This window comes from Poecilia reticulata, linkage group LG15 (genome assembly GCF_000633615.1).
Source record: "Poecilia reticulata strain Guanapo linkage group LG15, Guppy_female_1.0+MT, whole genome shotgun sequence".
Lineage (NCBI taxonomy): Eukaryota > Metazoa > Chordata > Actinopteri > Cyprinodontiformes > Poeciliidae > Poecilia > Poecilia reticulata.
The window spans coordinates 13,013,760-13,037,512 of record NC_024345.1 but is presented as its reverse complement, the minus strand read 5'-3'; the positions used below and the strand labels follow the sequence as shown (position 1 = coordinate 13,037,512).

At 40.5% G+C, this 23,753-nt stretch overlaps 1 long non-coding RNA gene across 1 annotated transcript; it reads right to left on the bottom strand.

Annotated features, from left to right (window-relative positions):
• Nucleotides 1-403: 403 nt before the first annotated feature.
• LOC108166951 (uncharacterized) lies at nt 404-10,020 on the bottom strand. Its single transcript, XR_001777344.1, has 3 exons — nt 9,963-10,020; nt 9,130-9,335; nt 404-719 (listed from the first exon to the last, which is right to left on the bottom strand). It is a non-coding gene; the product is annotated as an uncharacterized LOC108166951 (long non-coding RNA).
• Nucleotides 10,021-23,753: the final 13,733 nt, after the last annotated feature.

Here is a 23,753-nt window from a genome sequence, read left to right as displayed (position 1 = left end):
AGCTGCCGGCCACTCGATGGGGTGATGGATACATTTTTTCCCAAAAAAAAAAAAAGAAAGTCAGAGTTGGAAAGCCTTAGACAGAGATGTGACAAACGATGGATGCCTTGATTTATGGGTCTTTCTGCAGGACTGGAAAAAGGACAATCTCCCCTCACCCAATTTGATTTAACTGTAAAGGGCCTTTGGAGACTCACGACACAAAAGCCTAAAAAGTAGAGAAACTTCCCTTTATTTAAAGCACGTCACAGACAGGAGTAGTTTGTCACGTGGATCTTGACAATGTCTTCATCTGTAATTCTATTAGTAAGGAGAAAAAAAAGAGAATTGTTTTTACATTAAAAAGGATGGGAAGTAGACTTGAGTTGAAATCAATTACATACAATAACCCTCAAACAAACAAGTCAAATATAGCTCAGGGCCAAAACACATTTTATGTCACAAAGAACAAAAACAAAAGAGCGAGCAATAAAAGATCTCCCACATTTTAACAGCATACAGTAATTTTGGAGCTATTTCCTGTAAAACGCCGCGATAGTCTGAGCGTGGCTTGGAAACATCTTTCAGTTGCCGAGCCCCCAGCCTTGACCCCGGGGGTCAAAGTCAGTCAGGCTCTTCCTGTCTGTGGCTTTTCCCAGGATCCCCTGCCTGTCGGCATGTCAGCACCTCTCCTGTCTCCTCACCAACTCAGGATGTTGCTTTTGCCTTCCAAGAGTTTCCTGAAACCGGAGTTAAAAAAAAAAAGAAAAAAAAGATCGGTTTCCATGTAGGGGTCACTTGGTGTGAAAAAAAAGAAAAGCCATTAAATGTTGCTGTTTTGTATATTTGACTCAATTTTGCAAACTCGCTGCCCTTTGACTCATTCCTATTTGTGGAAGTGAGGATGTGTTGGCCTGTGGGGAATGGAAAGTGAGCAGAAAGAATGGTTTTTGTACGAGGGGTAAACACAGGATGCATTTTACTATATTTGGTTTAATTCACTTTAGTTGTTTTTGAATGTGTGATATGTATCACGAAATATACTTTCAGAAAAATCTTTCTTTTAAAAATTACGAAAAACTAATGCTCCAAACTGAACTAGTGCTCCGTTGCTGAAATATATATTTTTTTTCTCTCTTTTTCTTGTAGAATCAAAAATAATGAAAGTTGACACTGAAATGGGGTCATGACCTGATTAGAGGGCATTATGGACAATTAATAGTGATGTTGCTAAAAACAGTGGTGACTGTAAATGGGACACGTCATTAAAACGACACATAGGTGCCTCACTCTGCTTCTTTCTCCAGGTGCTGAAATGGAAGAATGAGGGCTAAGTGACAAGGTTGCACCCCTGGCAACAGACGTCCTGATTACTTTTTTGTCTCAAGCCCTCACAGCAGTGCCCGAATTGACAACGCACGGCTTCAAGCCCGTGCGCTCAATCGAAAGCCGTGTTTGTGATGCAGAAGTTGGCCACGTGCACCTTTGTCTAAGTTTGATATTAAGTCTGTCATGGATGCTAAAAAATTCCTCTTGGCCCCTGCAGTATACCCGTAACTCTTATTCCCTTGTTGAGCAGCCCAAAGAGTATGTGTGTATAAATGGAAGGCCTGTCATTTCACATTCATTAAAAGTGAAGTTCCAAAATTAATAATGTAAAAATATGGGTTTTAATTAGTCTTCTATTCTGCCCAATGTACTTAAATTGGATCATCGGGTCCCTGTTGCCCTTTCACTTAATAAAGAATTAGCCTGTGATGTTCTTAGCTTGACAGGTAGGATAAAGTGGAGAAAATCACTGCTGTTATATAAAGGATATATCCGTTTGTACGTAATTTGCAGCTTAGTCAATTTGACAGTGGGGGGAGGTTCCCAGCTATGGATCCAGAGCAGGTTTTCTATTTAATGCATTTCTATCATGTTATGGCGTGACCACACCATTGCCGTGCGTCGTTCAGCTCTGTCGCATAATTAATGACATTAATCCAATTTGATTGGATATCTGCTTCACTTTAGTAGGGGTATTATTGCAGCACCTATGCTGACAATGTTACTGCTTAGTCGGATTTATGCTGTACTTTTACATTATTTAAAACTGATGTTTCTTTTTTCCTATTGTTTGAAACTTTGTCAGAGCCGACAATTAATTTTAGATTATATCGCAGTTTAATCGTTATTTGTGACACTGTGTGAGCGTTTTATTCACTGGGCATCTGTGCTTTGAACTTGCAGAGATAAAGAAGCAGCTTTCTCTCATGATCGTCCAAAGCTCAGAGCTTGTTCTATCTAAAAGGTTAAATAGAGGGGTTTAAAAAGAGGCTTTAGTTGAAAGCATATGGCATCCATGAGTGATCCTTTACATTCGGTGGCAATATAGCGGTGTTTGTGTGGTGGGCGAGTGGGTGTTGTCGTGCTATTCTCAGGCAACGAGCCCAGACAGCCCTCTCCTCTCGCTCACTCACTCCCTCGCGCGGGACAGGCACAGCTGTCAGATCAAAATCAATCGCATTTTAAAGGACGTGCGAGCTAAATATTTCATTCTTGCCTTGGGAACCAATTAAGTGCTACATATGAAGTCAGAAGGACTGGTTGAGCCGGAGTCGTACTGGTGCGTACCAGCTGCTCATTGCTTACTCCAACCCCCCCCTCCCACAGCCCACCCTTTCCTCTTTACTCCATGCAAATGTGTCAGTGTGAACGTTCGAGTTCAATTACCTAGTGATGTTTTAAAAATGCACCAAAGCCAGACTGGCAGTCCGGAATTGGAGGGGATCCACCCCAGGTATGTTGTTTATTTAGTTGTTGTCTGTTGTGCTGGCTGTAACCCATTTGCCCTGATTGCAGATGTAAAGGATCGCAGCAATAGGAGGAACTGGGGGCCCTTCAAAGTGCCATGTGTCAGAAAACACCTCGCGCCGGATGGCAGGGACAACTGGCATCCATTCCTCAAATCATGACCCCTGCCTCCATCGCCTATTGCAGTAAATAACTAGTCTCGAAGATAAACTTATTTTCAAACTTAATCTTGGGAAGTTTTTTTTTTTTATTTTTTTTTTGTATAATATTTGTCACTGTTTTTTTTTTTTGTTTTTTTTTATCAGAAATGCTCCCTGGTAATTAGATCCAGGCATTTCTTTCATAATAATCTGTCCTGACTGATTATTAGCAGGAAAACTAAAATGTAGAAAATTATAAAAAATAAATTAGTTGATTCCTATCAAGTCATGTTGACAACCACTCTTCCGTGTGGACAGTGTTGCTGTGTGAAGAAAACTCTAAGTGAGCTGCTTTCATTGTCAAAATGAAAACAGAGGAAGCACAAACATCAAATTACCTATTTAAAAGTAAACTGGTGGAGGCGTAGGAAATTGAGAGAGGAAGACTTAACGCAGATAACAGGAAGGCTGAATGCAGTGCAGGTAAGGTGCTCTGTTTGATCTGTTTCAGATTTCAACCTTTATTATGAATTTCAGGTGTTCTTTCTTAAAATGTTGTCACAATATTTATTTTCACAATATTTATTACTGATAATAAAGGGCAATAAAAAAGTTTGCAAATCCATCACAGTTTTTGCATAAGAATATATCTTTGTTAGTAGTCAGAGCCTCACAAACACAGATATGAGAATTAGTCTTGATCCGTTTTGAAAGAACAGCATTTATTGGTGAGTTCATGGACCAAACAGAAAAAAAAGCAAGTCTAACTCTTTCTAGAATTTACAGAGATATCTTTAAATAGAGCTTATGATTATCATAGGGTGACTGATCTATTATCATGACAATTTGTTTTCAGAATACAGATAGATTACACAATAATTGTTCAACATTTTTCATCCGTGTTCCACTCATAAAACAAGATTTGTAAATATTGGTAACTTTTAACAAACCTCAGGGTTTAGGAAGCATTTTCTCTGGATATTTACACAACTGCCATTTTACGAATGCTAGCCATGCTAATCACGCTAATAGCTAACATAGGATGCAAAAGTCAATCTCTCTTTTTCTTGCACAGAATTATTAATAATGACCATTAACTAAAAAAAAAAATCTGAGAATATTATTTTATTACAGAAAATCTGAGTCATCAAGGATTGGTATTGGCAAGATCAAAGTTTTACAAAAAAAAAAGAAAAAGTTTTTTAAAACTGGCCACAGAATTCTGATTGATACATTTCTGTATGGATAATTGCATGTTTTTTCATCAATTGATTCAATTTTCACTTTGGAATATTTTTGGTTTCTTCAAAAGTCATTTGAAAACTCTGCACAAACATTTTGTGTTCATTTTGTTGACCCCTCTTCTAATCCAAATAATTTCTGACAGCTTTAAGCACTCATACTTTGAATGTTTCTTTTATATTTTATTACAGTTCTTACAGAATTCAGGAATGACAGATCAAAGTTTTGCAAACTCTGAAAATCAGAAGGGAAAATAATGTAATTGGTATGTCTCTGTGTTTTCTGCAACCCGGTTTAATCAATCGGCTCATCTCTACATGGAACATGCTGGTTTTAGAAATGTTTACAAGTTTTATGAGATCTTAGAGTTAAAGTAAGGATCTTCATTCTCCAGGAATTTAAATGGTTACAACTAATTTTGTACTTATAGTTGCCCTAACTACACTGATTGTTAATAAAAGACAATACGGTTTGTAATAAATTTGTTTTAAATAAATTGTTTTAAAATAATAGCAAAATCTTGTATTAAACGTTTACTGTCACTCCCTTATGGTGTGACATAGAATTTTATATACATAGTTGGAAACTCCTTTGGGAGAAGAAAGTTAAAGATACATATTTTCTTTAATATCATGTATTATTCTAAAGGGTATTATAATATAGATTTAGCTAAAACTGGTATTGACAGGTCAACCTTTCACAAAGACCAGAGATTGAATTGCAATTGCACTTTTTTATATTATGTTTTCTCTTCACCTAAGTCACATTACATCATTAACAACAGTTTCGAAACTTTAAATTATATAATTTGTCTCTAGACTTTTTTACTTTTACAATTCTAAGGACAATGAAAAAACATTTAAAGACCGAAAGGGACTCAGGTAAGGCACAGATGAAAAATATTAAGGTCTTAAAGGAAGAAAAGAAAACTCAAAGAGAAGGTTAGAGTAAAGGACTGTGTAAACTGAAGGTGTGCATGTGAGTGAAAAGGGCTGTCAGCCAACATGGACTTTCTGAAAAAAATAAAATAAAATAAAGAGAGGAAAAACAAAAGCTGAAAGTAGAACAGAGAAATAAAGCCAACGAGTTAAAGTGAGAGACAGTGCAAAAAGGAAATGGTGCAAAAGAGAGAGTGTGAGAAGAGGAAAAAGTAGAAGAGAAAGAGAGAAAGAGACAGGGAGGGAGTATGATTGATAATGGTGCTGACAGAACCCCTCTGGCCATGCTCTCTGTGGCAGTTTGGGGAGACAGGGCCTCCCCGCGTGAGACCGAGCTGCCCCTCGCCACTGTCCCGGCACACACTCCACATCTGGTGGGATCGCCCACGCTAGGTCAGAGGTCATGGCACCATGGGGGCTACTTTCGGACTCGCATCCCCAGAATGCTTGGAGAAAAACACAAGGCCTGTCGGGGTCCCTGCAATAATCAGCGTTTAAAAAGTACAAGAAGGAACCTAATCACGCCTCAGGATTTTTTCCTCCTTTTTTTTTGCTTTCACTGACCTGGGAAAAGGAGAGGAGAAATAGTAGAATAGAAAAAAAAATAGTATTTTAACTAAACTAAGATGATAAAAGCTCTGGTAGAAGGTAAGCAGAGATTAATGTGCTGATGTGCAGCGTGTGTCCTCTGTGTGCATGCGTGCATGCGTGTGTGTGTGTGTACGGTCACATTCTTTCTATATGTGTGTGCATTACTGCCCGTGTGCGAGGAGACAACACTGATGAATTAGGGATAAATAATGAAGTAGCTCGGGGACTGATTTGTGATAGCAAGAGGCCCCATCAACAGAGAACACTAATACTTTTGAATGCTATGCCGTTTGATGTTGATCAAGTTCAACTCGGCTGACAGGGCTGAGAAGACTGTGGGGAGCACAGGGACCATACGAGAGAACCTACTCAGACAGGTGAAAAAGGAGAGGGACAATACCACTCAGACACACTCACACAGGCATAAAAAAACACACCCCAAACCACACACACACACACACGCACGCACACACACACACACACACACACACACAAATCCAGCAAATCATTTGTGATGTACAGGCATTTAAAACTTTTATTTGGAATAATAAAATTTAAAGGTTAATGCACTTGCACACTCAAAGGTGCTTTGTTTTCATAATAGGCTTGTAATGACCTGCAAGCGTGTTCATTTTTTTTTTTATATGTATATGATCAGAAACATCAAAGTATTTTACAGGGGGTATTATGTGAGCACAAACTTTTTTGTTTTATTTAATGTCTTACCACAATTTGCATGCTCATCTTTAAGCTTCTCTCTTCGCACACCCTTGTAGGACTTCCTTTGTATGCAATTACAAGCTGAACATTATTGCCAAAGCAGGTCAGTTTGACTGAATGAAAAGTGTTTTTGAAAGCAGTTTTCAAGACTTTCTTCTCAAGTCTTGAGCAGTCTTTTAGTCACAACCACTCTCACTGGGATCCCCACAGCTTCTTCTTGCCACTACCATTCTTTACAGAGGTGTTAGTGGTAAGGTTGGAAAGTGCTCAGGGTCATGTCCATTGTTAATTTGTATCACACTTTGCATTCTGCATGTAATCCAGAAAGTTACATTTTGAACCTTTTCTGTGTCCCCTAAACGACTTGTGGCAAACTTTAAATTGGACTTTTAATGTTTTCTAACCATGACTTCTTCTTGATGTTGGGTAATAAATGTAAGGCATGTGGGGTGGATATGAATCACCGATCTGAGCTGTGGATTTATGTAGCTCCTCCAGAGGTTTTTTTTTTATTTTTTTTTTATGTTTTTTGTTAAATACTTTTAAAACCATAGATAATATTCCTTACATTATACAATAACTCGCTACATTCTCCCGAGCTATCACAAGGTTTGAGGTCAAAACACGACAAAATGCAACAGAGTTCAAGGAGTATAAATACTTTTACAAGGCTCTGTATTTAAACCATTACTTTTAAATAAGAAAAAGGTTAACACACCACTTGCATACTCAGAGGTATTTTTTTCCCCCGATTACAAAGGGAGTTTTGATAATTAACTGGGTTAAATATCTCACTAACTCACATTAAACTGCATGGTGGCAAATCATTTCGCATCTATAGACATTCATGACGCGCCGCTGTTTTGCCATTGCTTTGGGCACGGGTCATTTTCAAAGTGTCACCATTTAACCAGGGGGAGGGCCGGGTCTCCATACCTCCAGCATTAGTCCATGTGGGCAGAGTTCGGGTGTGTGGAGAGCGTGGCCTCATTATGAAGGAGATAAAGACCGTTAAGGCTGTTTGGTCTTGGGCCGGCTCCAGCCCCTATGGTGAAACACACCTGCTCCCCTCTTTAAAAAGCCCTGCTCCAGTTTAGCTCTTGGCCACGGACGAGTAATGACCTATCCAGGGGGCCGTAACGCCCGCTTCGTTTAGCCTGTCGTTAAGACCCAGAGTCAGCAGCATACTGCGGCACAGTACCGTGCCAAAACTCAGTACAGGGTGTCCTTGCCAAAGATCTAACATCAAGCCTACTCTGTTAGAATATGGATAACTAAGTAGTTAGCCACATTAATGAAACGGCAGAATAAATTTGGCCGGATCACTATCATCACTCATCACTTGAAGAATTTCTTTCAGACGTATTGTCAGATGGATTTGACGCTTTGATAATCCAACTGAATCATCAACATGAAAATAATTTAAAAAACAGGAAGCCCCCGTGTCTGCCAGAAGGAAGACACTCCTACAGTATCCGATTAGTAATTAGCGAACATAAAGTTGCTGCTTGACACTACTTGGTTCTTCCATTGTTTCCTTGTCTTTTTAGTTACAAAAAAAAAAGGGGGACTTAAGGACGCGCATGAATGCATGCACACGTGCACGCTCACACAAAGTCGCGAGCGGGAAAAGCATGCATGCATGCATGCATCCAAGCACCTTTCCCGCACACAAACGCGCTCTCACACATTTAAAGATTTCCCAGTTTCCCAGTTATGTTTTCATCAAAGCTTTTCTTTGGCACTACAGAGCAGCGTCAGTATGGTAATGTGTTGTGCTGCCTGGAAAGCTGTCAAAAAGCTCCCACCTTGGATGAGAGACCACGGTAATTCAACTGGGCTCCTGTCTTCTGTGTGTTCAGGTCTCCTCATTATTCCACTTTGTGGGGTAATGGCGTCTTGCACTGTTTTATCTGTCAGCTCACAGCAAACTATAGTTTTTTAGCCCTGTATATTAGATGCTAACATCAAAGGCAGCTGTCTTGACACAGGAGAGACAGGGAAAAAATTGTTGCGTTAAAAAAAAAAAAAAAAAAAAAATGGAAACACTCCCGGTAGGCGAAAATTGAATCTCTTTACGTCTAGGGTGATGTGTGTATTGAGAATAGATTTGCTGGTTGGCGTCTGTGTGTTTGTTCTCGAGTAAACAGCAAGGCTTGTTTGGGTGTAACTGTCAGGTATATGCCTGTGCCCCGTGTGAAAATGGGTTTGTTCGCAAAGTGGGAGTTAGAGAAAAACAGCAGCACAAATTCACTCTTGCCGTCTGATCAATGGGGATTTAAGTTACCGGTGACAACTGCACAGCAGATGTCAGGAGACATGGACCCCTTGCATATTGCAGTGATGCTAGCTGCATATTCTCAGCAGTTTTTCCTGACTTGTCTCTTTTTACCCAGCTGAACGCTTCTGAGGAGTGATTCGTACATGCAGTTAGATCATCTGAGAAAGTTTCAAGAAAAAGTGCGCTTCCAAAACTAAAGTCTGACACCCCTCCAACCGAACGCGCACATACACACCTCACTCCTCCTGCGCACTTCACCTCTATTTGGGCGTCTGTCCCCCTGGGTGGTGGCAGATTTGTATACAGCGTGTGTGTTTATTGCGAGTCAGTGCGTGATGAGGTAAGTTTAGAAGAATAGATCAGTGTGTGTTTGTGTGAGTGTGTTGTTGTTGGGGGGGGTAGGGTTCTTCAGAAGACACGGGTAGAGCAAATTAAAACTCACCGCAGGAAATGAGCGCCCTTGGCACTCCTCTTCCCAAGCAGCTGCACACACCCCAACCATCATCTGCCATTTTGACACATCCACGGGGCGTAGCAGGCAGCGACAAGGGGGAAAAGAGGGGTGCCAACGCGACACCCACGGCTTCGAGCGTCGCCAGGCCACAGCCTCCAGCCAAACAGGTGTGTGACATCATGCCGCTGGTTCCTCTTCAGGGGCCCAGGGAGCAGGTCGGGGGATTGGAGCAGAAAGAAGGGGGGTGCAGGAGGAAACAAAGGGAGGTTAGGTCTGTACCTGACAAGCTCATTGATAACGTTTGGGACAAGAGCCCTGAAGTCGATGGCAAATTGCCTCTAATGTCTCCCGGAGATCACGGGCCAAAGTCAGGTGCTGGGCGCTAAATGGGCTCATTAGTTATGATTTTTTTTCTTTCTGTTTTTTGGGAGGGCTTTTGCAAAGAGTTTTATTTTTTGCCCACACACACAAAAAAAAACAACACACACATATGATGTCAAAGATGTCTGAAGCCAGAGGGCTTTTCCAAACTTGGGACGTCATCATAACTCAAGACAGGGTTATAGTTGAGCCCCAGTGTTGAGACCTTTTTCTCCTAGCTCTTGTTGCACATACTAAACAGGACATTTTTTATATTTATTTGGAGTATATCAACAGCTTAGAATGTGCCAGATTATCTGGGGAACAGACAAGTTGAAATTAAAACGTTCTGAAAATCGATCTCACGCAGATGATAAATGCCGTCATTTTCCTGTCATCTCGACAAATCTTTAACCAGAACAAAACTTAAGAGCAAGACAACAAATGAAATCAGCACGTACCTATTTGGAATTCTCAGCATGTCTCCTATACACACCCCTCTTCACACTTCAGTCAAATCCCCCAGCGACAGATCCTGTAACAGAGGAGAAGGAGGCTGTGAGTAGCCTGGGGGGTTCCTAAAGGCACCCGTCTGGGACCTGCTTCATAATCAGTGGACAGAGAGGATAGTGGTGGTACGGCTTCCCAGAGCCACTCACTCCCTCTGGCTGACCGAACTCTGGCAAGCACCCCAGGGCTACCTGTTAAGGTGTTCCCCCTGGTCCACTCTCTCTTCCTGGGCAAAAAACTCACATACAGTTTGCTGTCTCCACACTAAAGTGAGCGAGACCTGGCAGGAGATTGCATGGATCGGACAGGGAGCACTACTCGTGTATTTTCATATCTTTTTTCTTGTTTTGTTTTGTATGCAAATTGATGCATGCATACTTATGCATGTATAGACAAATTGTCTGTGTGCCAGCACATCCGCATGTGTGAGTGTATGTATTTGTTAATGCATGCACATGGTAATGCTCTCTCAGCATGCATGTAGAATTGTGATGTGTGATTTCTTGTGCTGCTAGCTTGAGCTACAGAGTATAATTGTTAGTTGTCAAGGAGACATTGCGAGAGAGTTGGAATTACTCACCCACATGGACGAAACCGAATGCCAAGAAACAGTCTGGACAATACATGTGTCTCTGCAGACCTCTTTGGCCCATATCAACAATAATACTTGTTAATAATGGGAAATAGCTCTAATTAGTCTGCAGTGAAACTAACTGCGGCAGTCTAATAAAAAAAAATTATCTTCATGATAATAAAATTTAAAAGAAATCCGCGGAGACACAATGGACATTAAAGTTAAAATTAAATCTGTTGCAGTTGATTTCTTTTTTGCGCATTATGACATGTTGGACGGGCTGTGTTTTATCTGTCTGAATTGTTATTGTAGTTACTCTGGGTAGACCGTATGTAACACTGGCCATGTTTCTGTTTCCATAGTCAGTTACAATATTCCCATGACTGTGCCTCGGGGTATTTCCTCCTTTCCACTGTTCTACACCACACCTCAGCTTCACCGCTTCTGTTGTAGGATGCGGAAAAACAGTGTAGCAGTGGGTAACTGATGAGGCAGGTTTGGAGTTGCAGACTTTTTTGGACTTTTCATTTTTTGGGGGGGCCCTGGCAACAGGATAATGGAGACGCTGAAGATTTTTAACACAAACACTCTGGCCATTTCCAAATCTGTCTCGTGTGCTCAGGCGTCCATGGTTCTCCAAGATATCTGGAGGACAGGGAACGGTGGGCGTCGGGCTTCTGGGAGGAGGGGTGTACAAGGCAGAGAGAGCCAGGTCTGTGCTGTCTCCAGTTTGGTTTGGTCCGAGCAGAGAGCCAGCTGGCCTCATTAGGAGTTGATGGGAGGCGGGATGGCAAGAGACGTGCACATGCATGCACACATCAACAAATGTAGTGTGAAGCATGGCCTGATGCCCGTGAAAGACCCAAATGGAGAGCTACTTTTTTTTTTTTTTTCTTTTTGATTCTTTTCTTATGGAGTGCATTGTGTTTTATTTTCAGGGGAGTGTGTGATGTGAGAAAACATGATCATTAGTTTATCTCTCTTTGAGGCGCTCTCTTCACCTAGCTCACCTGAGCTACTTCAGTGCGCTTCAGTGCCCATTTGAAGCACGAGCAAATCTTGAACAGGGGCAATGAGGGCTGGGTTGTACAGAGCGGGGTGGGTATAAAGGAGCGAGAGAATATGATTCATGGTAGGGTGGGTCCATCACGAGAGACGGCCGCTGACCTACAGTCTAAGGGCCATTGGACCGGAACCAAGGCCTTGTTCCGACAGAGCAAGCGTAGCGTGAGCTGTGACGGATGGCGGTGGTCTGTTTGAGAGCCCCTGAGCAGGTGTGTGAGTCGCTCACATCTGCAGGCAAGCACAGTGAACCGAGACCAAATGGCAGACGCACGGGGCCCATCGGGTACCTGTGCACTGAGACACACTAATGATTATGGATGCAGGCCTATTAACGGTCACATCTGTAAGGGAGAACAACAACCAGCGCACTGGGAGTGAGTCAGCAGTTTTCCCTTCCCACTGGAGCACAGACACGCTGGTGTCAATGTTGGGATAAAAACTCAAGTCGAAATGCCTCCTTTCCCCCCCCGTTCAGGTCCAAGTACACACTATAACTCAACTTGGGCTACAAGAAGAGGAAGATCTCTGGCCTATAAAAAAAAAAAACAATCCCCTCCTCCCACAAACTTACTTGTCAAACATCAAAATTGATCCATTCTTGATGGATAAAAATGTTTCCAATCGCAAGAAAAAAAAAAAGACAGTAAAAGGAAATACGACTTCTTCTTGGAGCTCAGCAGTAGATTATCTGATGAATTCATCAACTTAAAAACAACGTTAAATATTCATTCTAAGAGTATAGGTGATAAATTAAATATTACTCATTGAGTCATTATTTAAAAATGCATAATATGATTTGCATAGTTTTATCCTGATAGAAAATAATAATGGGTAGTTGTCTTGCAGCGTCTTTCATGACGGATGAAGCTTGCATCTTTTTGTTCCCTCATCATCCCTCTATCCTTCTTGCTTCTCATTAAAGTTTTAACGGAGGCTGTTTTAATTGTCAATCCTTTGACAGGTTGATAAAAGCAACTTGACAATTAAGTTCATTGGCTTCGCTATGCATATTAATTAGGTCTTATTTGGGTTTCTATTGTTATTGGAAGGAGCACTCATGGTGTAGCAAAATGTCATCCATTAACTTCTCTCTTCTCAAAACTTAATGTAATTAAGCTTGCTATTGTATGACTACGAGAGGAGGCTCTAGAGAGAGGAACTTTTAGTATTCATTGTATAAATGAGTAATGCCATTCCTGTGACACGGCAGGAGCGCCATTTCTCCAAAATCAGCCATTCACAACTTTATTATCTGTAACAAGTGCTGCTGGCTCTTGTTTGGCTAATGAACAAAGGAAGATTTGATATCACTGCGTGAGCATCAGCGCATAGTGAATGTGTTCATCTGCATGTCGCACAAAACATGTAACAGCTGTTTGTGCAGGACAACCGAAATTAATAGTGTAACATTAAAGGTTGGCTGGGGTTCTTTACTTTGTGGTTCAAGTCTTGTGATCTCAACCTGTCAATGTAAACTCTGCAACCGTTACACCTGACCAAAACCGAATAAAGTAACCAGCACCCCTTTCAGCCAAAAATGTCAAAGTATATTATTAGTACTTTATGTAGACAAACACAAATAAGCGTAAAATTGTGAAATGCTCTTTTAAATTTGCACTAGAGAAGATTAAAAAAAGGGGTTATTATGTGAAAGTGACCTTTTTGAGCTTTATATAATGTCATAATATTATTTCTTCATCGACAACATACCTGGAGTATTGTTTTGATTCCTTCATGCATGTCTGAGGAATCCTTGAATCTCTGCTGGCAGCCATTGAAGGGCCCCTTAATTCTTGCTCTCACAAGGTGTCTAGCAGAGCTCCCACCTCAGAGTTCCCCTTCCCCACTCAGCTCCTCCAGACTAGCAGCAGCAATTAGCCAACCCTTGGTGAAACTGAGCTTCTGCTTTAAGTAGTAACTACTTCTCAGTCCAGTGCTCATAAGAATAGTTGTAAGCAGCACAGTGGAAAGGCATTGTTGCAATGATATGCTGAAGGAGAAGTCTTGGAAATATCAGGAGCTTCTTGAGACTGAGGCATCAAAATACAAAGTCAGATTTCTTTTAAGTCATGTTTGATACACAAAGCATTTGTATAACTTAATGTAGCATAGTAACTTGATTTTACTGTAGAGTAAATAATACCACCTTTTTAAAAGCATGCATTTTTATTCACCCCCGTTTTTCTAAGAGCCCTAAAAAATCCATTGCATATAAATTAGGATTCATGTGATGTGTTTTCAACCTGCAGCTGGGTATTTTGCAATTTGTAGCCTAAATATGTATTCTAATTTCACCAACATTTCTGGATATTCTGTACCTTGCCGTAATCACAACTTCATGACTTGTGACAGTGTGATTAAATGTCATTAAATGTTTTTACATTGATTGAAATTAACTACAATTTTACAACCACAAACTTAAGATTGTAATTTTAGTAAAATGTTGTGATTGTCCTAGTATTACATAACAAAGTACTACAAAACAAACACAAAACATAGGCTTGTAAAGGTTCTGAAATGTTAACAATGTAACACACTGGTATTTAGGATGTCATGTAGTAAAAAAGAATAACAACCTAAGCAAGATTAAGCAGTGAATGCATTTAGCCCTCTGTGTAGGGAAAGATGTGAAAAATGGGGCTTAAAAGTTAAAGTTGTTTATGTAAAGAAACCTGTTAATGTCTGAGTGAGCTTTAAAAATTGTTGAGGACAATCAAAAACTCAAACCAAGACAGAATTTTGATCTTCATACCATGGATTTTGGTAGGATGCAGCTATTTTTTTTCCTGAATCTTTAAAAATAAAAGCCTGTAATGATTTTGGTACTCAAGAGTTGTGTCATTTTAAATGTGTCTTTCTGAGCTTTTTTTTGTGTGCCTGTTTTAGAGCAATTTAACTATAGACCCTATCATAACAATGCATTACTGTACTTAGTTTCTTTTTGCATGTTTGGAGCAGTGATGGTGATTGAGAAAGTTTGTATTAGAGGGAGAACAAACTGAAGAAGTCAAGAAGAGAGTCCCGGCGTAGAAAGGGAGGGGAAAGAAAGACGAAAGAGGCTGGATGTGGGTTGGGGGTGCTTTTAGCAGATTACCCAGTGCACCTTGCGTAACTCTGCAGGCCCACACACTCACATCAAAGTGGTACCCTCTATCTGCCCCAGGCTTAGTAGGCCCCTGTCCACCCCCCATGTCACTCCATACATCCTCCTGTTCATGTTGAATAATTGACAGTTCTGTTTTACATGCTCCGCATTTGCCAGGACATGGAAGTGTGACTCCAAACAGGGCATGACTCCGAGAGGTGCTGTGCATTGGTTTGACTTCATTAGAATGTGCCCTACTAATGCTCGGCACGCACCCCGAGCCGAACACTGTTGAGCATAAATCCACAGAGGAACTGTCTGTTGAATCAGCGAGCAGGCTGTTGCAATGAACATGCATTTTTTTATTTACTTTTATTTTTGCTGCGTTTAGACCACAACTTAATTACCCACAAAGCATTGTACACATAAAGAGTTTCCCCTTCCCAAATGGGTTTTGACATCAGGTTTAATTTTCTACCAGGGCATATGAAGGGAGCGACAACTCCCTTCATTATGCTGTTCCAGCTTCTTCTTTCAAGATTCTCTGCAGCGCCTGGTGTGCACTTACATTGTGAATCTGCTGAACTTGTTGGACGTCACTCAAGACTGCCAGAATGGCCATGCATAGCAAAGGACAATGACCACCATGGGTACGAGAGAGGGACCGGAGTGTTTGTGCCAAGGCAATCTCAAAAGTCAAATAAGCCATTATCAGTCTGTTAAGCTAGGTCTCATTTGAGGTCTCTTAATAACAGTTTGGTGAGGTCTCTATCAATGAAGCAGTAATTGCTTTTTACAACTGCTGCAGAGGAAAAAAGTGGAAAAAGTATGGTTGCAACAGGGTGGTAGGATTATAATCTACAGTTCTATGTGCAAACAAGGAAAAAAAAACATCAAAAAGCATGCCTTTGCATGACTTTACAAAGAGTATGAAATGATTCTGTGAGAGTGTAGTATGGTATAGCCCTTAAAGTAGGGGTGTGAAAGGTCTGGCTGTTCATTTGATAGTTTACCTTGACCCCTGAAGTGTGTCGCTCACACCCTGAGGGCTTGGGCTGGCAAAACCTTTCTTATTCCCCCCTGGGAATGATAATCTCAATGTGGGCGTTTACCACGGACACCAGACACAACACCATTAGCCACAGCTCCGCGGCTGCTCATTAGGACCCTCCGATCGATACTTGCGGCCGCAAAAATCGCCAGTGCTGTGGAACCGGCTATCACTCTTCGGAGTTATTATTGTAAACAGCACTGACCGAGATTTAGGGCAGTATCCCACTGTTTTGTTTTTTTTTTTGTTTTTCTTTTAGAGTAGGAAATAAGGGGGTTGGAAGGGCCAAAACAAAAAAAGCTGAGTGACCGTTGCACTTCTAAGGGCATTAAATCGAAACACTTGTTCACAGACTTTGCACTGTGTGGAGTCATCGGGCCTGCTGTACAATTAGAAGCAGTCAGGAAGAATTACCGTGTGCTTGCGTCTCTGTTCTCTGGGGTTTGGTGGTTGAACTAGAGAAACATTGACACATAAGAAGTTTGTTCATTGCTGTGAAAATGTCTGAGTCCTGATGTCTCCTTTATTTAGCGTCAGACACAAATGAGTGAAGTTAAGCACAACAGCATGCTGGGGGACCTGTTCTCTGTGTATAAAAATATAAGAAATAAGGTAAACATTTTTTTATTTATTCTGCTTAAACTGTACCAAACGAGACTGTATTCCCCCCCTCCTAAGTTTCAGCTCAGCACAACAACGAAATTCAGTCATTTTCCTATTATTTCACCTTAAAACGTGAGATGTGCAGACATTAGTCACAGGAAATCGTAGATGAAAAGACAAAAAGCAAAGTCCATTGGTTTCTGGCCGAGGAGAGAATAATATTGAGGCAAAATTGTGAAAATAAGAAAAAGGGGAGATGTATTGATTTTTGGTGGAGCCGGGGAAAGAAAAGAGAGGGAATAAAGAAGTGCTCTTTGGCCGATGTGTCCAAATGATGTCTCAGGGGAGGTTCTTAATGGTAGGGGGAGGGGTGGAGGGGGTTAAGGGGGTGAGGTGGGGGTGACGGGGGCAGGTGCCTACCCTGACTAAGGCATGGAACTGCCCTTAGGCTAGGGCTAATGGTATTGGCTGAGCTTACTTTAAGCAGCTCTTTCCTAATGGCCAACTATGAGTGTGCCACAGGATAGACAGGTATTGATTGTTTCAAATGCTCTTGAGTTGACAAGAACTGAAAGTCCCTCAAGCATATACAATCTCACAGCAAATTATGTCACATGGAAAGGTGATTAAAAACAGAAGCTCGGGGCAGGCACACTCATTAAAAGTGTATATGATATTTCTCTTGTTGTCCTTGTATCTCACTCTGTGTTTACTTTTTTTTTGTTTTGTTTTTTGCTTTCTCTCTGTCTTGCCAAAGCTCTCATACTCTCTATGCTTCTTCGGTGTTTGTTTTCAGTTTTTCTGAGTGAGAAACGTCTGTTTATGCGGCGTGAAATTCTACAAGCGGCGCCGTCTTCAAACCTTGTTTTCCAACATAGAGCGCTGACGGTTGAACTTGCATTGCATCAGTCAAAATGATGCATGAACTGCAGTTATGCACTTCATTGCCTTATGCACACTAATTATCTTTGTATTTAAATGCTTCTTTTAAGGAATGAGTGCTGGCGCGATGCTTCGATTCTTTCTTTTCTCTTTTTTTTTTAAAAAAAGGTGCAGAATACGGGTATAAGACACAAAGAACAATGCCATATATTTGCTTTGTTGTCATGCCCCCCTCCACCCCCTACCCCTTCTTCATACACACATACAAAAAATGCTGTGTACAAGATTTTCTCTTATTCACAAGGGGCGCTTTCTAGACTGCTTGAGGCATCTGCTTTGATTGCATAATTCCCAAGAGATGTGCAACACAAAACAAAAATACTGACTGAATTCATACTTATAATATACCGAACAAATAACATACCAGCTCCTCTCTTCAAAAACCAGCAGTTCTCTAAAGAAAAGGAATTGGAGAGTAAATTCAAAGTTGAAAGCTTAGCTCTTTTGCGGAGACTGCGAGGATGGGGGTGACAGATGAAACAAACTTCTCTCCTGGCTGGGAATGTGCGGCATCACTATAACAAATAGGCCATAGCACACACATTTATGTAGACTTTAACTCAAGTGGCACATATCAGAGGCCATTTTAAGCCCTAACTTTTGTTTATGTTACAGGAATGTTAGGTGAGGAAATGCCTTGTTATCAGAGGCGATACAGTGCCAGGTGAAACTGTGCGAATCCTTTTGAATTTTTTCACATCTCATAGATTTGTCTTGCAAAAGGAAACTGATACGCAAGACCAGGACAAGAATAAAATTAAAAAAATATACACATGTACTGTAAAAGATTCATCTAATAATGCATTAAAACTTAACAGTATGATTTAATGATTTCTTCTTAGAAGAATCAAATTACAGTGTCTTTGAAATGTCTATAAGAACTATTCACCCTGTTTGATGTTTTACACGTTGTATTACCGCTACAAATTAATCACGATTAACTAAATTTGTCTTTTTTGACCAAAACATTTACAACAGAACCCTTTTAGTGTCAAAGTGAATACTGATTTCCACAACATAACGACAACATGTAACATAGAATTGCACGGAAATTCACCCCCTTTCAATAAAGTATTTTGTAGATGCACATTTGGCTGCGATTGCATCACGGATGTGACTGTGGTCTGTGCAGATATGTCCCAGTCAGGCTTGTACTTCTGGACACTGCAGTTTTACTCCGTCCTCCCTTGCAAAACTGTTCAAGCTCCGTCAGGTTGAGCAGGGATCGGCTGTGAACAGCTCTTTCTCAAGTCCTGCCACAAATTCTCAGTCTGATTGATGTCTAAGCTTTGAGTTGGCCACTCAAAGCCTAGACCATCCACCTTGTTGTCTTCAGATCATTTGTGTGTAGCTTTAGCTGGACGCTTCGGGTTTTTTTTTTGCTGGAAAATGAATGAAGCCGTAGTTTCCATCTTCTGGTTGCCCTAAATTTTGCGGTATTCATATTTGCATCTTAGTATGCCTTTCAGGGCCACATCATGATGCTGCCACACTATTGTGTGTTTGTTGTGATGTGGAGTGTTTGGAGTCTGACAAACATAGTGTCTTGTCTGATAGCAAAAATTTCAATTTTGTTTTCAAGGGATTAAAGGGCTTTCTTCCACTTGACCATGGAGTCTCAAGACAAGCCTTGATCTGAGTTATATCCAGCAGCGGCTTCGTCATTCCATAAAGCTTTGACTGATGAAGAACCCAGTCAATAGTTTTTTTTTTTAAATGCAGCATTTCTCCCATCTCAGCTTGTAGCTCCTTCTGCGTACTCAGTGGCCTCTTTCACTAGTCTTCTTCTTGTCACTACATTTGTGAGGATTTGGGCAGGTTTACACTTATTTCTTCCATATTTCTTCCATCACTTGATGACGGATTTAACTGAACTTCAGGGGATATTAAATGCCTTATAGGTTTGTTTTATTCACACCATGTCCTACACTTTTCAGCAACTTTCGCTGATTTGCTTGAACTGATCTTTTGTCTTTGTGCTGTCCTGATAGCCATGGATTCTGATTAACTAGTGAATGGACCCTGCAGAGACAGGTGTCTTTATACTACAGTCACTTGAGACACAGTCAGTGCACTCAGGTGATCTCTATTCCACTTATTGTCAGACTGCAGCTTGGTTGGACCTTTGATGAATTAGGCTGATGAAACTCATCACAAATACGGTGAATATTTATGCAACAACTTATTTTAAGCTAAATATTTTAATTTGTCATTATTTTGAGGAAATCGGTTTTCACTTTGACATTAACATTTTTTTTTTGTAATTTTTTTTTTTTGTCAAAGAAGCCAAAATGTAATGATTAATACTGCAATAAAAGTAATATAATTCACATGGTGAATACGTTTTGTTTTCAAAAAGTATGTCCCTTAAAGTTTTTAACATTCTGTCATGTTACAACCACAAACCACAATATATATTTTTGTCTCTAACAGCTTTGGGCATTTACATACTTATTTTTTTTTTCCATTATTGTTTGAAAGCTCAGTCACATTCAATGGAAAGTATCACTTAACAGACGTTTCTGAATCTTTTTTTTTTTTTTTACAGATTTCCAGATAGATTTAGGTTTAGACATTGGTTGGGTAGTTTTAATGCACATTGTATGTTTTAATCTGAAACACTTAATTGCAGTTAGATGTGACTACAAGCAGTGCTGTGTGCAGACGAATCTCTGCAGCAGTCTCAATTCATTTACAGCCCCAAATAGAGCTTCATATATATAATTGTTTTGCATTTAGCTTCATTCATCTTTATATAAAACCTCCCATCTTCTCAATGAATCCTGAAAAAAGCATGATGTTGCCACAGGCATGTTTCACTGTGTGATCAGTGCAATGTGCAGCGTTTGTAGTGCTTTGCATGTTTGTTTGGCCTCGTTTAAACCAGAACCTCATCCTGCATTTTAACCGTCATGGTGACACCAGCATCCTCACGGACCCATTGACTTACATGCAAGCGTTTTGAGGATGACAGTTAAGGGGTTAAACTACAGATGCAACTCCTTCTGGGTTTTTATGACGTTCTTCTATACAGGTCAGATGGAGGACACATCTCTGCCATCACACATCTGTGGGTTTCTGCAGCTCCTGTAGAGTTAAAATTGACCTTTTAGCTGCCTTTCTGGTTAAGTGGGGCAGGCTTATCATTTAGGTTTGCAGTTGTGCTATAGAGTCTTTCCATTTCGGAAAAGATGGGTTGAAATGTTTTAAAATTTCTCACAGCTATAAACCTCTCCTCAACTTTACATCTGAATTGTCTGCTGTGTGTCTTGCTATTCATGTTGCTGTTCATGTTCTCTGACATTAGTCAGAAAACATACGTGAAACAAAAGTTCTCTGTATATATATTCCACACATATATACCAAGAAAAAAAATATCACGACTTGATTTAGTGATAAGGTGATTTCTGAAGGTAGTTGTTTTCATTTCAACTGTTCCGGAGGAAAAGGGGTGTAACACGTATGCGAGCCATAACATTTAGAAAATAATAAAAACCTCTTTCTATCAACTTCATGGCTATGCCATGCTTTGTATTGGTTTACATATTATAAAATCCCTCTAAAAAGAAATTATGTTAAAGCAACAAACTGGGAGAAATTTTGAATACTTTTCCAAGGCACTCCACAACAGGTCCCCCGTGTGATCTGGGACTTTTCCAAGAACGACATGGCAGGTTCAAGAAAAGTAAACAGAGCTGAAAAAAAAAAGAAAGTTGAAAGAAATGACAGCCACTTTTTCTTTTAGAAAAACCAAGAAGGAACGAATTTCTGCATCCGAATGATACAGCTGCGCTCAAAAGCTCACAGTTTTCTTCTCTTTCGATTAAATGCTCTTTCTCTGGCTGTTTGTGCTTTTTACAGTGGAGTGTGCTACATCGCTACTTTCTTCTCTACAGGGGCCCCTGGGCTCCCCAAGCAATAGGAGTAAATTAGAGTGCACCTGTTCCAGCTCCAAGATAAGCCATCTCCAGAGGATTTCCTCTGAGTAAAATGAAGTGAGTGAAGAATAAACAGAATATCACAGCATTACTCCGCCAAGGTGAAGTTGCTGCCGCTCTGGGGACACGGTTCGTTTTGCACAACACCCAGCAAAATATCCTCTGTAAAAACCTCTGGATGTTAGACTGCAGGAATGGTCTCTGCTCACAGCGGAGAGAATAGGCGCTGCTCTTTTGTGCTCCGACCGACCGAGGCAGGCGAGTCAGCTTCTCAACTGTATCTACTCAGAAGCTTGACTCAAGATGCTGTTATTTTGTGGTCTGGGTTTTGCGGTTTGTCTTCGGCGTGTTTCGCCTTCGTGTCAACACATGTGCAATGGTCAGACATCAAACGGCATGCTTCCTCTTTTTGAAACAGTTTTATAGTCCTGCCAAGCATTTCTTTTTAAATATCTAATTAAGTCAACTAAAAAAAATAAAAAAATAAATAAACTTTCTATTCCTCCTCTCTCTCCCTTCTTTGCATCAGCTTAGTTAGACAAATAACTCCTTGTATGTTTCTTGGAAGACATAAAAGGCGTAACCCCAGTGTGATGCCCAAAGACCACTGACCGCAAATGTCTAGAATGCAAAACTCACCCAGTTGGTTTACACATGAAAGGCAGGAATAATTAGAGGAAAAATTTAATTCATCATACGTTTGATAATCAGTCTGATTTGGTCTCCTATCTGCACCAGGGCATTCAAATAACCCCCCCACTATTAGCACCCCACTCTGCCTCACAACAGTAGTCTGTTTTACCCTCCCTTTGTTCCCTCACAACACATTATCATTATTGTAGCTAATTGCACGGTTCGCCTTGAAGTCGTGCTGGAGACTCGTGATCCGGGGTTGAAACGTGGACGGGGGATCCGGTCTCCTCCACAGCTTGCTTTACTCTGCTAATTGCCGTTACCAGAGGATGAGGCATGCTCCTCGCTGCGGCCAGCCGGACAAGGCTGGAACAAGGCACTGGCCGGGCTGGGTGGAGGGGGATGCTATCACACAAGGGTGGTAGGATGTGGGAGGGAGAGCAAAGGGTGGCGCAACCGACGTGGGATGGGTAGACCAGATTGGGGAGGGAAAAGATAGCAGTAGGGGGCGAGCGGAGGGGGGATGCAACCAGCATTAGATGTAGGTCAGCAGGAGTGGAGTACCCTGAAGATTACAGTTGGTTAGTGCGACCCCTCTCTGACAAGATCCAAGCCCTTGCTCCCAGCAGAGGTGGACCCTGGCATTTGGGGAACTCAGCTATTAGTGAGGCTAATAAAACCCGAGCAGAAAGTTTTGAACCTGCAGCGGCCTGAAGACACGGTCCAATGTTGAAGAACACTTAACAGGGCTGCAGAAATATCACTGAAACAAAAGTATTTAATGTTGTTGGTGAACGTTGCATGAGACGTGCTATGGCTTTAGTCTACGGAAATTATGAGTTTTTTAAGTATTATGCAAATATTAAGTTGTCTTTAAAATACTAAAAAAAAAACACTAAATACACTATCCTCATTCCACCTGATGGTTTTATTTTAAAAAAATTAAAATAAAAAACAACTTTCTTGAATAAAGATTTTACCAGAACATCATAATCTCCTCTTACAACATTCCTGCTGCTTAAAAGAAAACAACCAAAGATATTACTAGTATGCATAGAATGGATGCAATGCATCTGTACAATAAAACTGAAATGACCAAACAGAAAGCAAACCTTCTGCTTGCTCATCCGATTTCTTACACCAGATGACAGAGGTCAAGTCTCAAATGTTTAATGTCATTTATGAGAAAGCCGTCTATGTTTAAATTCAAATTAAAGAGTTATCAATGGCAAACATTGCATGCATTTGTTTTTATGATTTGACAAATCCTAACGCATTGTACATTGTAAGGCGTGCAAACAGAAATGGTTTAATGTCACTTGCTTGTTTTTTGGTCATTTCTGTTGCTTGTCGCCATGCTGGAGTCACATTTTATGCACATTGTCTATTAAAATTACTGAAAGTCAAGTCTGACAACTTGTCAAATGACAAGTTTTTGCAAGTGCATTCAAATAACATGACCTCACCTAGACCTGGAACCAGACCGGAAATACTTTCACAATTTGATTATTGCTACTAATTTATTTAATAATATGAAAAGTATCTAAGACACATTCTGTAGTTTAGAAAATGTGTGTTTTTACTTGCGAGTAAGAACATGAAATCTGAAGATGTTTTAATTGCATAGCATTCAAATAAACCAATTTAGGTAAATTAAGAGACATTGTTGACTGTGTGGTGGTTGAGGAGTCATGGACTAAAATGGAACTGGGGCCCAAAATTAAGTTCAGCATAAGCCCCAAATATTCTAGGATCAGCCCTTGTAGTCAGCTCATTTTTACTGATTTCCAAATAATTTTTTTCAGTGATGAAGTTGTCAGTATTAATGCTAATAAATTATAGTTACATCTT